This window comes from Corvus kubaryi, unplaced genomic scaffold, assembly GCF_017639235.1.
Source record: "Corvus kubaryi isolate FWS band 111438036 unplaced genomic scaffold, C.kubaryi_AGA036_p1.0 69, whole genome shotgun sequence".
NCBI classification, from domain to species: Eukaryota; Metazoa; Chordata; class Aves; order Passeriformes; family Corvidae; genus Corvus; species Corvus kubaryi.
In genome coordinates, this window is record NW_024582057.1 from 10,184,795 (window position 1) to 10,197,192 (window position 12,398).

Here is a 12,398-nt window from a genome sequence, read left to right on the forward strand (position 1 = left end):
CATCCAGCCTAAATTTCCCCTGACACAGCTTCATGCCATTCCCCCAGGTCGGGAGGAAGCTGCAGGCTGCAATGAGGTCTCCCCCTCAGTCTCCTCCAGGCTGAGCTAACCAAGTGACCTCAGCTGGTCCTCTTAACACTTCCCCTCTAGATCCTCCACCATCTTTGCAGCCCTCCTTTGGACTCCTTCCAATGGCTTGAAATCTTTCTTATATCGCAGTATGCAAAACTGCACACAGTATTCAAGGTGAGGCTGCACCAGTGCAGAGCAGAGCAGGACAATCCTCTTCCTCAGCTGGCTGGTGATGCTGTGCCCGATGCACCTCAGGACATTGTTAAGCCCTTTTGGCTGCAAAGGCACACTGCTGACTCATACTCTACTTGCCATTGACCAGGATCCCCAGATCTCTGCGAGGCTTCTCTCCAACCTCGCATTCCCGGGTTCCCACATTCCAGGTGCAGAATCGGCACTTGCCCCATTAAACTTCCTGTGGTTGGTATGCAGTTCTCTTCTGGACAGAAATCGGAACACTGAGTTCCCAGGACCTGCCTACCAGGAATCCTACCTTTTTTGGGGCTACAAGAGGAGACTAGACTTTCCCTGTACAATACTCCCTACTCCCCAGCAGCACTTTCCTTCACAATACAGAAAGGACAATGATTGCTAACTCCATGTTTTATTTGTCTAGTTGATCATGCCTAGCTTAGCTGGTGACAGCAAACATGAGAGCAGTGCCAAATGCTGAATCTCCTCCGTGTCTGCTGCGCACATTCCTAAAAAGCAGAAGCTTTAAGGATATGTTGCATGTAATACCACTGTTTACAAGTCAGTCTAATGCCAAACAATCAGTATATCCAATCCTAGGTTCAAAGGCTATAACAGCATGAACTCTTCTACCATCAGCCTTTTTTTCCTTTATTTCATAACCAGTTTACAAATTCTTCTAATAGACAGTTCGGGCCACAACCCTTGCCTTTTAAAATCCTACATTTGCTGGAGATGCTTTCCTGGATGAAGCGCATACATGTGACACAGCATTTTTTATTTAAACAAAACAAAAAAAAAAAAACCTAAAAACTTTTCAAATGCTTATTCCTGTAATATAAAGATACAGTACACCTTAAACTGCTTTAAGGCTCTATTCTTTTTATCTCTTTTGACTACACCATTGCCTGATGCTACATTGTTGACATATACAGACAGCAACTTGTTGGATTTGTTACAGCCATGTGCTGTGACTCTCTGGAGAGAATTTTACTTATTCTTGCAGCCCTGTGTTATCCATGCTAGAACAAATGCTCTTTTCCACAAATAATGCAGGGGTAGTGTTTGATACACAGCTTTACAGATACAGGCACAGGAGAATGAGGAACACACAAAGAGGCCTGCTGATACATGCATATTGGAAAGAAACCCTTCAAAATCTTGAATAAGAAGACTCAAGTTGTACAAAATGGCTGAGCTAGCAAATGCAGCCAAGAATGTCCAAAAAACTTCCAGCAGAAAAAGGAGTAGGAAAGGGGGGAAAAAAGAGGAAAAAGGAAGAAAAGGGGGGAAGGGAAAAAGACAAAAGGAAAAACAGAAAAAGAAGAAAAATAAAAGCACCGCAAAAAAAAGAAAAGTAGGAAAAAAGAAGGAAAAACAAGAAGGCAAAAGGGGTGGGAAGTATCTAGCTGCCTGTTCTAGGCTGAAAGAATCTACTGTTGATTTCTGCTTGGCAATCTGCTGACACTCTCAAGACAGTGCTGTTCACAACTAAGGTGACAAATCTGCATTCCCCATTTCCACAGTGTAACTAAGTAGTATCAGTTATTTCTCAGGAACTCAAAATACATCTCCTATTAACACAGAACTGAAGCAGCAAGAGGTGCTGAAACTGCTCACACTCCCGTGGAGCACGGCACAAAGGATCACATCCCACCCAGTGTTGCAGATTAAACATCATATATACCTCAGGCTCTAGCAGACTGTTTTGTCCAGAGAAACATTTACTCAGACACTCACAGAAGAATATGACCTAGTCCACAGGAGGCTACAAGGTGTCTTAATCTCTGTACTACAGTATCTAGTGGTACTGATCTATATATTTTCATTCTAGGTTTCAATTACAAGAAGCTGCAAGTTGCAAAATAAACTAGGGTCTTTTATCACAAAGATTTAGAAAAGAAACATTCTGAAGCATTTTTCTTACAAGAGACGCATCCAATATTTAACCTGCAATGCAAAATAAGTAAAATAATTTAACGTACTCTTCTCATATTAGCAGGAATTAAAGTTATCATTTGATTAAGGAGATTAAAGAGACACACACCAAGCAGTCCTCAGAGCTATAGTCTAATCTTAGCAGGGATGAATATGCTTATACAGATGATACCATTGTTCTGGAAGTCATGAAATGGAAACAGTTTCAGTATCTAATAGCCTGAAATGTATCACATCAATCTTCTGTTTATTCACAGGGAATATACAGACTATAGGTTCTAATTTAATTGATACAGACAAGGGACATATTTTTCATGCCACCAAACCAACCCACCTACTCCCCCCAAAAAACAAAAACAAAACGAAAAAGAAAAAAAGATATAAGACACATCCCCAGCAACTTCCCAGAGCTTGGACATTTCAAATATTTTCAGTCAGTCCTTCCTTTTATTAGCTAGGACACCCAAGACACACAGGCTAACTGCTTGCTCTGAAAGGATATAAACTCAGGTCTACTTCTAAATAACGAATTTTTAATCTACACAACCATACTATGAGCTGCATGCTTTTACCAAGACAGTACATTGGAAGTCCTCAACTCAAGAATAATTTTGTATAATTACATATTACACAAAGTCCTGTTGGTGTTTCTAAAATGTTAAATTGCATCTCCCAGACATACGTGATTAACTTCTCTTTGAGACACATCCTGTTTGCAACCTGCAAAGTATCATGCTTTAGTGTTTGTGGCCAAAAAATACTGGTACCAGAAGAAACCAAGAGCTCCTAGACTGTTAACTTCAGTTCATTAGACATGCTAGTCGTCTTCCAGATGTTCCACCACTTCATTCTTAACACTTTGTCATTAACTTTTTTATTTCAACAGACAAACTTTATAGCATGAAAGCAAATAGATGTAGATGTGGAAAGCCAATGGTGACATGCAGTAACTGTCTGAGACAACCTAGTAAGTTTCATAAATAAAATGATTGCTCACTGATGTCCCCTAGAGGTCCCTCTGTCCCACTAAGTAGAACACAGACGAAGGAAAAATACCCCTCCTCCATCACTTACTAGTCCTGCACTTCAGTCACAACAACCCCATGCGGAGCTACAGGCTGTGGGCAGAGTGGCTGGAAAGCTGCCAGGTGGAAAAGGACCTGCAGGTGCTGGCTGACAGCAGCTGAACAGGAGCCAGAGTGTGCCCAGGTGGCCAAAAAGGCCAGTGGCATCCTGGCCTGGATCAGCAATAGTGTGGCCAGCAGGAGCAGGGCAGTGATTGTCCTCCTGCCCTCAGCATTCGTGAGACTGCACCTGGAATCCTGTGTTCAGTTCTGATCCCCTCACTACAAGAGGAACATTGAGGTGCTGAAGCGAGTCTGGAGAAGGGCTGGAGCACGAGTCTGATGAGGAGCAGCTGAGGGAGCTGCGAGTGTTTAGCCCGGAAAAAAGGAGGTTGGGGAGCGGAGGACCTTATCACTCTCTATGGCTGCCTGAAAGGAGGCTGTAGCCAGGTGGGGGTGGTCTCTTTTCCCAGGCAGCAAGTGACAGGACAAGAGGAAATGGCCTCAAGCTGCACCACATGAGATTCAAGCTGGACATCAGGAAGAATTTCTTCACTGAAAGGGTGGTGAGGCATTGGAATAGCCTGCCCCCGAAGGTGGTGAAGTCACCATCCCTGGAAGCATTCAAGAAACAACAGGACATGGCACTTAGTGTTTAGTTGGCATGGAGGTATTCAATCAAAGGTTGGATTCAATGACCTTGGAAGTCTTTTACAACCTTAACAATTCTATGAATCTGAGTCAATCATCATAAAATAACTCATGGTAAGGAGTCACTGGTTCATCTGACCAATCATCCAATAAGCAAGCAGATTGCACACATAGCTAGCTCTGCTGCTTGTAGGACTAAGCATAAATGCAGTGCTCCTACTTACTATCTGCTGTAAGAAAAAGGTTAGCAAGGATCTGACAGTAAGACAAAGCAAGTGCTTGAATGAGAACAACAAAACACCTCTGTACACATTCTGATCACAAAACTCATTGTCCACTTAGATACTTACAACTTCCAAGGCAGCATTAAAACTGATGAGAGCTCCTTAGATAGAGCTCCTCCATGGCACACATAAAAGCAAAATTGTTGCTGGTAAGAACTTTCAAGCTTTTCTGTACCATTTATATGAGAGCGAATAATAGGTTGAACAAGGCATAGTTATTGTTTAAAGAACCATGCAGCTTTTTCAAAGGAAAAGAGTCAGTATTATTCTCATCAACTGAAGGTGCCTGAATCACAGGTTTTGTTCTACTCTTAATGCTGCATCTACAATTCTCTCCTCCCCAGAGCACACATTCAGAAAAGGAGTGGCCTGCTCCTTATCTTAATTACAGGTCTTACTATCTCTTTCTCTTTGGACACAAAGCTTCATAAATCGAACAAACAGGAAGAGAAACTGCATTCAGATTACATAATGAGGTTTATGTAAATTGCACCTACAGCCCAGGGTCCTGAACTTCAAAGGCATTCCAGCTCCTCGTTACCCCTTGGACCAAGGCCCATTGTTTTGTCTTTATTTAAATAAGTTGGCAGGGCATTTGGAGTGCTTGCAGATGAGAGGAGCTGGTTCAAGTGGCTATTATGGGGGTTTGAGAAATATTATTACAATCCAGAGCCTAGTAATGCTGAAGATTTCCGTTGCCACTGCACAAGACCATGAACAATTAATACCCCGCAGAGGAACAGATTTACCTCTGGCCCACAAAAACACGTTGAGTTAAACTCCAAAAATCTTGCCCACTTACACAATTTTCATTTTCCTCCTACCAAGAACTAGATAAAACTGGAGAGAAAAATCCCCTGAAACTCAGTATTTTGCATCAATATGTAAATAGCTATTCTTAGCTGTCAAATCAAGGAATACACAGTTAGTTGAGCAACGAGTATCTTCAGTATCCCTCCAAATAAGTCAAAGCCAGCTGGAAGAAATTTTACTTCCCTATCAACAGAAAAAGCTTCAAAGAATAGTATGCTATGTTGTGAAATTAAATGCCTTCACTCCAGGAGGTCTTTATTCCTGATTTTACAGTTGTCATTTTTAAATGCCATGTCCTCCAAAGAACAACTTTTGCCCCTATAATAATGGGGGGATGAAGCAGGAAGGGGGTACAAAACCCCCAAGAGATTATGTACCATTCCCATTCTTTCACATATTTAACCACAACCATGGGAGCAGAAAGTCTCAGCCATCAGACCCTGAAGGTCAGGACTAGCTAGCTAGCTAACCAGGGAAGCAAAAGGAATTCTGGCTGGGGCAACTGGCATAAAGAACCTGAACTATCCACTTATGTAACTAAATGATTTTACATGACAGTGGCAGGGAGTGCAAAGGGTAGTGACAAGGTGAGTAACAGACGAGACCCCAAAGGGCGATTACTGACAGTGCCTTTTTAAAAAAAACCAAACACCACAGCAGCTATGCCAGCACAGACATCACACAAAACTAGTTCTACTATTAGTTTTGCCTACCTGAAATCCTGAATGGAACTTCAGCAGAGCACAGTATTTTTATTCGCTTAAAACCCACATACATCCCTCCGTGACTGTACAACAGCTGCTGCATTCCAAACAGCAAGCAATGTCTTTTCTTTACATGTAACAGTTTATCGCACGCCACACGTGACAAAAAGTAAACTAAGGGTTAAATAAAATATATCATAAATAATACATAAGTTTAAAATTCTCAGATACCTAAGGTGACTTCAGTCTATACCAGCAATCGGTGGGAAAATGTTCAGTTAGAATTTGCCACGAGTTATTTTCAGAAAGCGGTATCTATGTTAAGATACCACAGTGGATAAATGCCAGCCGAATTGAAAAAATAACTAATCTACAACGAATACAGGTTATTTTCTAGTGAAAAATGTACAGATTACACTCACAAAAAAGGCAACACTACAGCTAATTCAACTGTCCAGAACAGCTATTTAAGGACAAAAGTTACACAAAGAATAAAACATGGCACTTTGGAATGAAACACAAAACTGAAAAATCTAGGATTTTCACAGAAATTTTCCGCCATAAAATCTATAGAGCTTAACTACCTCAAATCTATACATAACTCTGACAGTACCATGTAGTTGTAATTTTAACAGGTTTCCAATCTCTCAGATGATTTTCTTAAGCAAGATATCATTGGGGTTTTTTTAAATGAGGACCATTGTCCTCATGTGATATGTCTTAAATATCCTGTGAAGGGCTTGGTCTTCCAGAATTCCTGTCTTAGAGGCAAATACAGAAAAAGTTAAGACACATTCATTTTTCAGTGAGTTTAAAATGTTTTAGTTGTTTATGAAGGTTGGTTGCATTTCTCTTAAAACATCTCAGAGAAGGAAAAACTAAGACAGAATCACATGGTCAAGACAGTGAAGTTTACAAACCTGAAGATATTTTGGTACACCCTGCCCCACCCTTTTTACTTAAGTTTCCCTGCAATAACTGCAACTGACTTCAAGCATCAAAATCCATTCCATTTGAATACACACACACCAAATATTTTACCAAAATACCCTCAAAGGTAACTGTATCTTTCAGTTCTCTGGGTTAAAGAATATAGATATTACAGAGCTACTCCAGACAAATGGCTTCCCAGAGTGCGAATCCTCATTTGAGCAAAAGTTCTAAAATAGAGCAATGAAACTGACTCAAGGGAAGCTGAAAACAAGACCACGAGCACTTTGATCTGATCTGAAATGCCAGTGTGCCCCATTCCTCAAGAAGTGAAATATTGAAACACTGAAGACTAAGTCAAACTACCTTTGCTTCTGTCTAAGGCAAATAGAAGGTCAGGTTTTGATTTCTTTTGCTTTTTTCCCCCCTAAATTAATGTACTAATAGCTTAAATAGTTATTCAAAATGATCACCCCTTAACGCAGAGGGAAATAAAGAGGTAAGCATATGAGGTACAGGTTTCCTCCAAAACAAAAAGCTAAGTATTACAAGTAGCAGTCTCCAGGATTTCTATCTCTAAACTTCTATTCTATGGAATTCTATATGCATATATGTTTTCAAACTGACCTGCTCAGGCAGGTTGTCTTAGACTTGCCTCTTTTCCACAGGATCACTTAAACAAGAAATGAGTATCTCTTTATATTGTTTTATAAAGAGATTGTTTTAACTATCAAAGCAGGTTTTGATAGTTAAGAAGCACACACCAGTTGCTAACACTGGTTCGAATGAATCCTTTTTTTTTTTGTTCTATTAAGCAGTACCTCCCAAAGAACTATGTAGTGCTTTAGATGCATAGCAGTCTGTCAGTGTCCTAACAGAACAGATGGATGCTTTAATTACAGAAGGGCTCTTAGGTATATCAGCAATTCCATCATAAAGAGGATGTTTATGTACAGTTAAAAAAAAAAGACGGGGGAGAATAATTGGTAGAAAAATGCAAGAAGGACAGTATCAAAACACATTAAGTGAAAAGAAAAAAGAATGCCGCATTCTGTGCTGCAGCAGTGAAGAAATTCAGCTCCTGGATGTACCAAATTAGGTACTACATATTTAGTATATATAGTAACTGCTATGCACATCACATTAAAATCTCCCGTGTTGGTACTTAACACGTACTTAAATTATGGATGCTAGCCAGGAGTACAACGGAATTTAAAAGTTGCAAAAACCATTGTACTTAACAGCTGTCACATACCAAAGCTCAGCTGCACCAGCATTCCAGCATTATCTGCTCGGCTCCTCCTGCGCAGGAGCCCTGAGAGCCCCCCTGAAAGCTGCCTACCTCAGAAAGACCCCATTCCAACAGGAGATAAGCAAACAGCTATGCGCATGAACAGGTGGAGCCAGCCAAAGGCACCGCAACCATTTTAAACTTTCCTGCAGAACAGGACTAGAAATGTCCTTACCTTGGGACCCACATGGACCAAGCCTGGGTTTAAACTGCTATGTAGCTGAAATGTGAGAGTTTCCCAAAGAGGCAAGTTTTAGGTATTACTTCTCTCTGCAGGAGATGCCAACACATAAACGATTACAAGGTAAAAGAATGTTCATCCAAGTCATGTTATGAAGGAAAAAAAACCCCATCAAGATTATGGAAGCCCTAGGCAGAGGCTGTTTTTCCTTTTGGTTTCAGACAAGTTCACAGAGACCTCCCCTGTCCAATCACACCTGCAAAAAGACATCCATTCACATTAATGTGAATTAATTCCTTTCATGTTGAAGATATTAGATGTCAGAACTATGTCAGTGCTGCAAAAGCAGCTTTTTAGGGCACAACTGTTCTCCCACACTCAGTTAATAATAAAAAGAGTGTCTCTGGCACGCTTCCCCTCCATAACAGCACTTAGTCACCTTAAATCAAGTTTATCAACGTATTAAATAGCTGAACTGAGTTATTCACCAAGTAGCACAACAAGAACCCAGCAATTCAATACATTTCACATTCCGCAAAGCTTGTATTGCCAGGCCTCTGCCACCTTCTAAACTAAGCACCTGAAACTGTGTTTCCATCTATCTAGCTGGAAGTCTCAGTATGACCCCAACTAAAAGATGTACTTTTTTTAAAGAACGCAAGCACACACAGTTACTCAGAGCAGCGCAACTGATCCTGACACTGGATCTTCCCACCCTTTTCTTTACTGGACAGAACAACATCCCTTAAAACGTACTTCAAGACCAAGCTAGATTCATTTTTCTTCACAGCTTTCCAAAAGGCCATGTGAGCCAAAAGGATCTCTTCCCAAGTAATACATGACAACCAGATGCAAAATTAACACCCCTAATTACATCTGGCATTTCTTAGTATTCTGCCTATAGGCAGTCATCTACTGAAAAAGTGATATATTTGATGACACCAGCAGGTGCAGAAGCCCTATGTCACATCAGGGGGCAGAGAATTTAATGGTGGCCAAGTGTCAGAATCAGAAACATCACCTTTCAGGCACTAAAACAAAAAAGCCTCAAACATCCATTGTACTGAACCAGTCTTCAAGACCAGGATCATGTTACTCATGCTCCTTGCCATGCAGAAGCTCCAGAACACAGCACTGAATAGAATTCCATGCTTATTTTTGATCTAAAACAAATAAGCAGTTTTGCAGCTTTAAATGAGATTGTTGTATTAGTCTGTTTTTCCTTCTACATGCAAATTATAGGGAAGACAAGGCCACTGGGACAACAATTATTTTTACGGAGCAATAAGAAATATTATAACTTGTTTGCAAGAAGTCTTCTGGATCACAGCCACTCTTGAGGTTTTAGGAATAGTTTAGGAAGTCTGACCTAATCGGTCTCCCAGCGACAATATCATGACTGTAATTGCACTATGGATTCTTACACAGTTCCATAACTCAGTCACACAGTATCTCAACAGAAAGCTATTTAACCATATCCTTTTAAATAGAGATTAGGTATTTCAAACTTTGAGGACATTATATTTTGTTAAGACAGGGTTCAACAGATAGAAAAATTGACATGCCTGACCAATCACTAATGCCCAGTTTTGCTTAAATTGATGTTACAGGGAGTAGGACGAGCCCCTTAAAGCTGTAAGGGATTTTGTTTTAGCAGTGGTGTTATCTGTTTAATGCTTACAGTCAAGACACTGAAGAAATCAACCACATTCACGCTCTTGAGGAAGAAAACGAGAGGAGACACCAGAATAAACATGCACTAACCACATTCTGAAACAAACCAAGGCAATGTACAGGAAGCACTTTTACCTTCTTAGTGTCCCATTTTGGTTTTGAGGGTTTTTAAAAGACCAGATATTTCATTTACAGAGTATTTGTGGATTGCTTGTTATAAAGAAAACTGTTTTGTCATAGCAGAAAATTCTGATTCTCTGCAGTTCTCCTAGCAATAATTTTTTTAATCTGTGTTTTCCAGATTCCACAACAGGAGAAATTGCCAGCCTACAGCAATCCCCAAAACTATCTGCTATATTGTCTTATTTGGAATTTGTAACATTAAGTTTCAGTACAGTCATCTTCCAGTCTTAAAGCTCTCTCCCCTCAGAATAAAAAAAAAAAAAAAAAAAAGCCCAACCAAAAACAAAGTCATCACTTCAGTCCCTTCGTCTCTCCCCACTCCAGGGGGATTAGGTGAAAGAATTCCTTCTAGAAGCAATGCAATAAATCCAACCTAGGTTTATGCCATTTCACATCAGTACAAGACCAGTATCACCAAATCCTACTGAGACAGTTTGCAGGAAATTACAGGGACAGAGATGCTAGTGGTTCTCTATCCATTGGGACAAGCCAGCCCGCTTAAATCAACGAAGTCCTAGGCAAACAGGAAATCACTGTTTTAAAGCTTTCCTTAGGGTATGATCCTGGAGGATCATTTATTAAAAAGGTATTTCTCCTAAACAAAACACTTAACTTTGGGGCCAAAAAAACCACTCCACTTTCCAGTGTAATTTGGTGTGTATTCTTTTTAAGTGTCTCTCCTTCCCTCCCTTTCATCTTCAGGTTGTGTGTGTATAAAATAAGGAAGCAGAGATAACTTGCCAAGACAGTTACATAAAATCGGTATGATTACATGTCAGTAATATTTTCTTAGCTGTTTTTGGCTGGTCTGGTACGTTAGATGCTGCAACCTTTCTTTTACAAGGTGTTTCTTTTCACAGGTGTTTTAGAAGTTGATCACAGATCCCCTCAAAGAGATAAAGATTTCAAAAAACGCTGCACTTTTGAAGTACAGAGGCATACTTGTTAGCATATGAACTTGCATAAGAAATTTGCATTAATTTAATCCTATGTATGCTCACAGAAATACCCTTCTATCTGGTAGTTTTGTACAAGGAAGTCTAAAATGTATGAGCTACGTTAGCAGTCAAGTTGAGACACTGAAATAAAACAGAGTTGGAACATCCTCATTTAGCATGTATAATTAATCATTTAATGCATTAAAACTACATGCAAACAGGCTTAGCTGTGTGTAAGACTTTGCCATGTTTCCTGATTGTGTTTTCTTTAGAACACATCCTGTTAGAAAAGGAGGCACACAGCTGTCCCAATTTAAAACACGTGTGTGCATCCCCATTTAATGGTGGGGTGGGACTGGAAATAAAGGAAGCAACATCCCTCCCAGCATCACCTCCTGACTTCCATCCTCAACAGCACGGCAGAGAAACACAAAAGACCACAATCATCATCTGAAAAAAAGTATTTTAAGCTACTTTCTAACCCCAATGCATCTAACCTACTTCTGTCAATTCCTTTAACAAATAATACTTCTGCACTCGTTATGCCAGGGTTATTGTACAATCGGAAAATCTGAAGAAAAGCTGAATCGACCACTTGCCACCACTCCCATATTCTCTTATGAATAAAGGGCACTTATCCAGTGTACTGTTCTCCTTCCCACCCCACCATTACCGACTCCATTTGACATTCAGCAGAATTCACTCGAGAAAAGAATCTCTGTATTTTTCAGAGTTAAAGCACTGAATTCTCACGGTTCACTGAAGGACCATTCTGCTCAGCCAACCCAGACAGGGGATGGATGGCATGTGCTACTTTGCTAGCATGACCTCATCTCGGAATATCACATTTACCTATTTCACAGGTAAACTTACAAGGTATTTGAATGCATACTTGGGCATTAAACTCCTTTTTGAAGAGATGTACAGGACAGTTAAAACCCAAGAAGTTCCGAGATTACAGTAAGTCTTTTACACCAACTAACTGACACACAAGGTATTTTTAAACCTCCCTAAAACTGCAGAAGGTTGCATAATTACGACGTGGGAGCTAACTTTTCCACCCAACACTCTCCAAATTTTGTACTGTATGCTGTAACAGCAAAGCTCCATTACAAGGCTTCTCCCTTTTCATTAAAAAAGGCTTTGACCACCCCGCTTCCAAAGACCATGACCTCTGCTTCCCTACTTCTCTCACTTACTGCCTCAGTCTCTCAGTGAAGTGCCACCACTCTAACGGGAAAAACTGATGCCAACAACGCGGAAAGCCAAGTGCAGGATTTTGTTTGCAGGAATGCACCGCTCTCAGCTCAGGCATCTGCGTGCCCTGTACTGTTGTAACCTATTACAGGAGCAAGAACTGCGCGGGGCTTCCCCTTGGGAAGGAGCCGGCTGTGCCCCCGGCTCCGCGATGGGGCGGGTTCGGCGCACCCCGGAGCGAGCACGCAGCTCCATTAAACCGTAAGCGAGCTGCGGGCATCCCGCA

At 40.7% G+C, this 12,398-nt stretch overlaps 1 protein-coding gene across 1 annotated transcript in view; it reads right to left on the bottom strand.

Moving 5' to 3' along the window:
- Positions 1–12,398, bottom strand: part of PHLPP1 (PH domain and leucine rich repeat protein phosphatase 1) — a 141,528-nt gene that overhangs the window by 127,013 nt on the left and 2,117 nt on the right. The gene's annotated exons all lie outside the window — the stretch shown is intronic.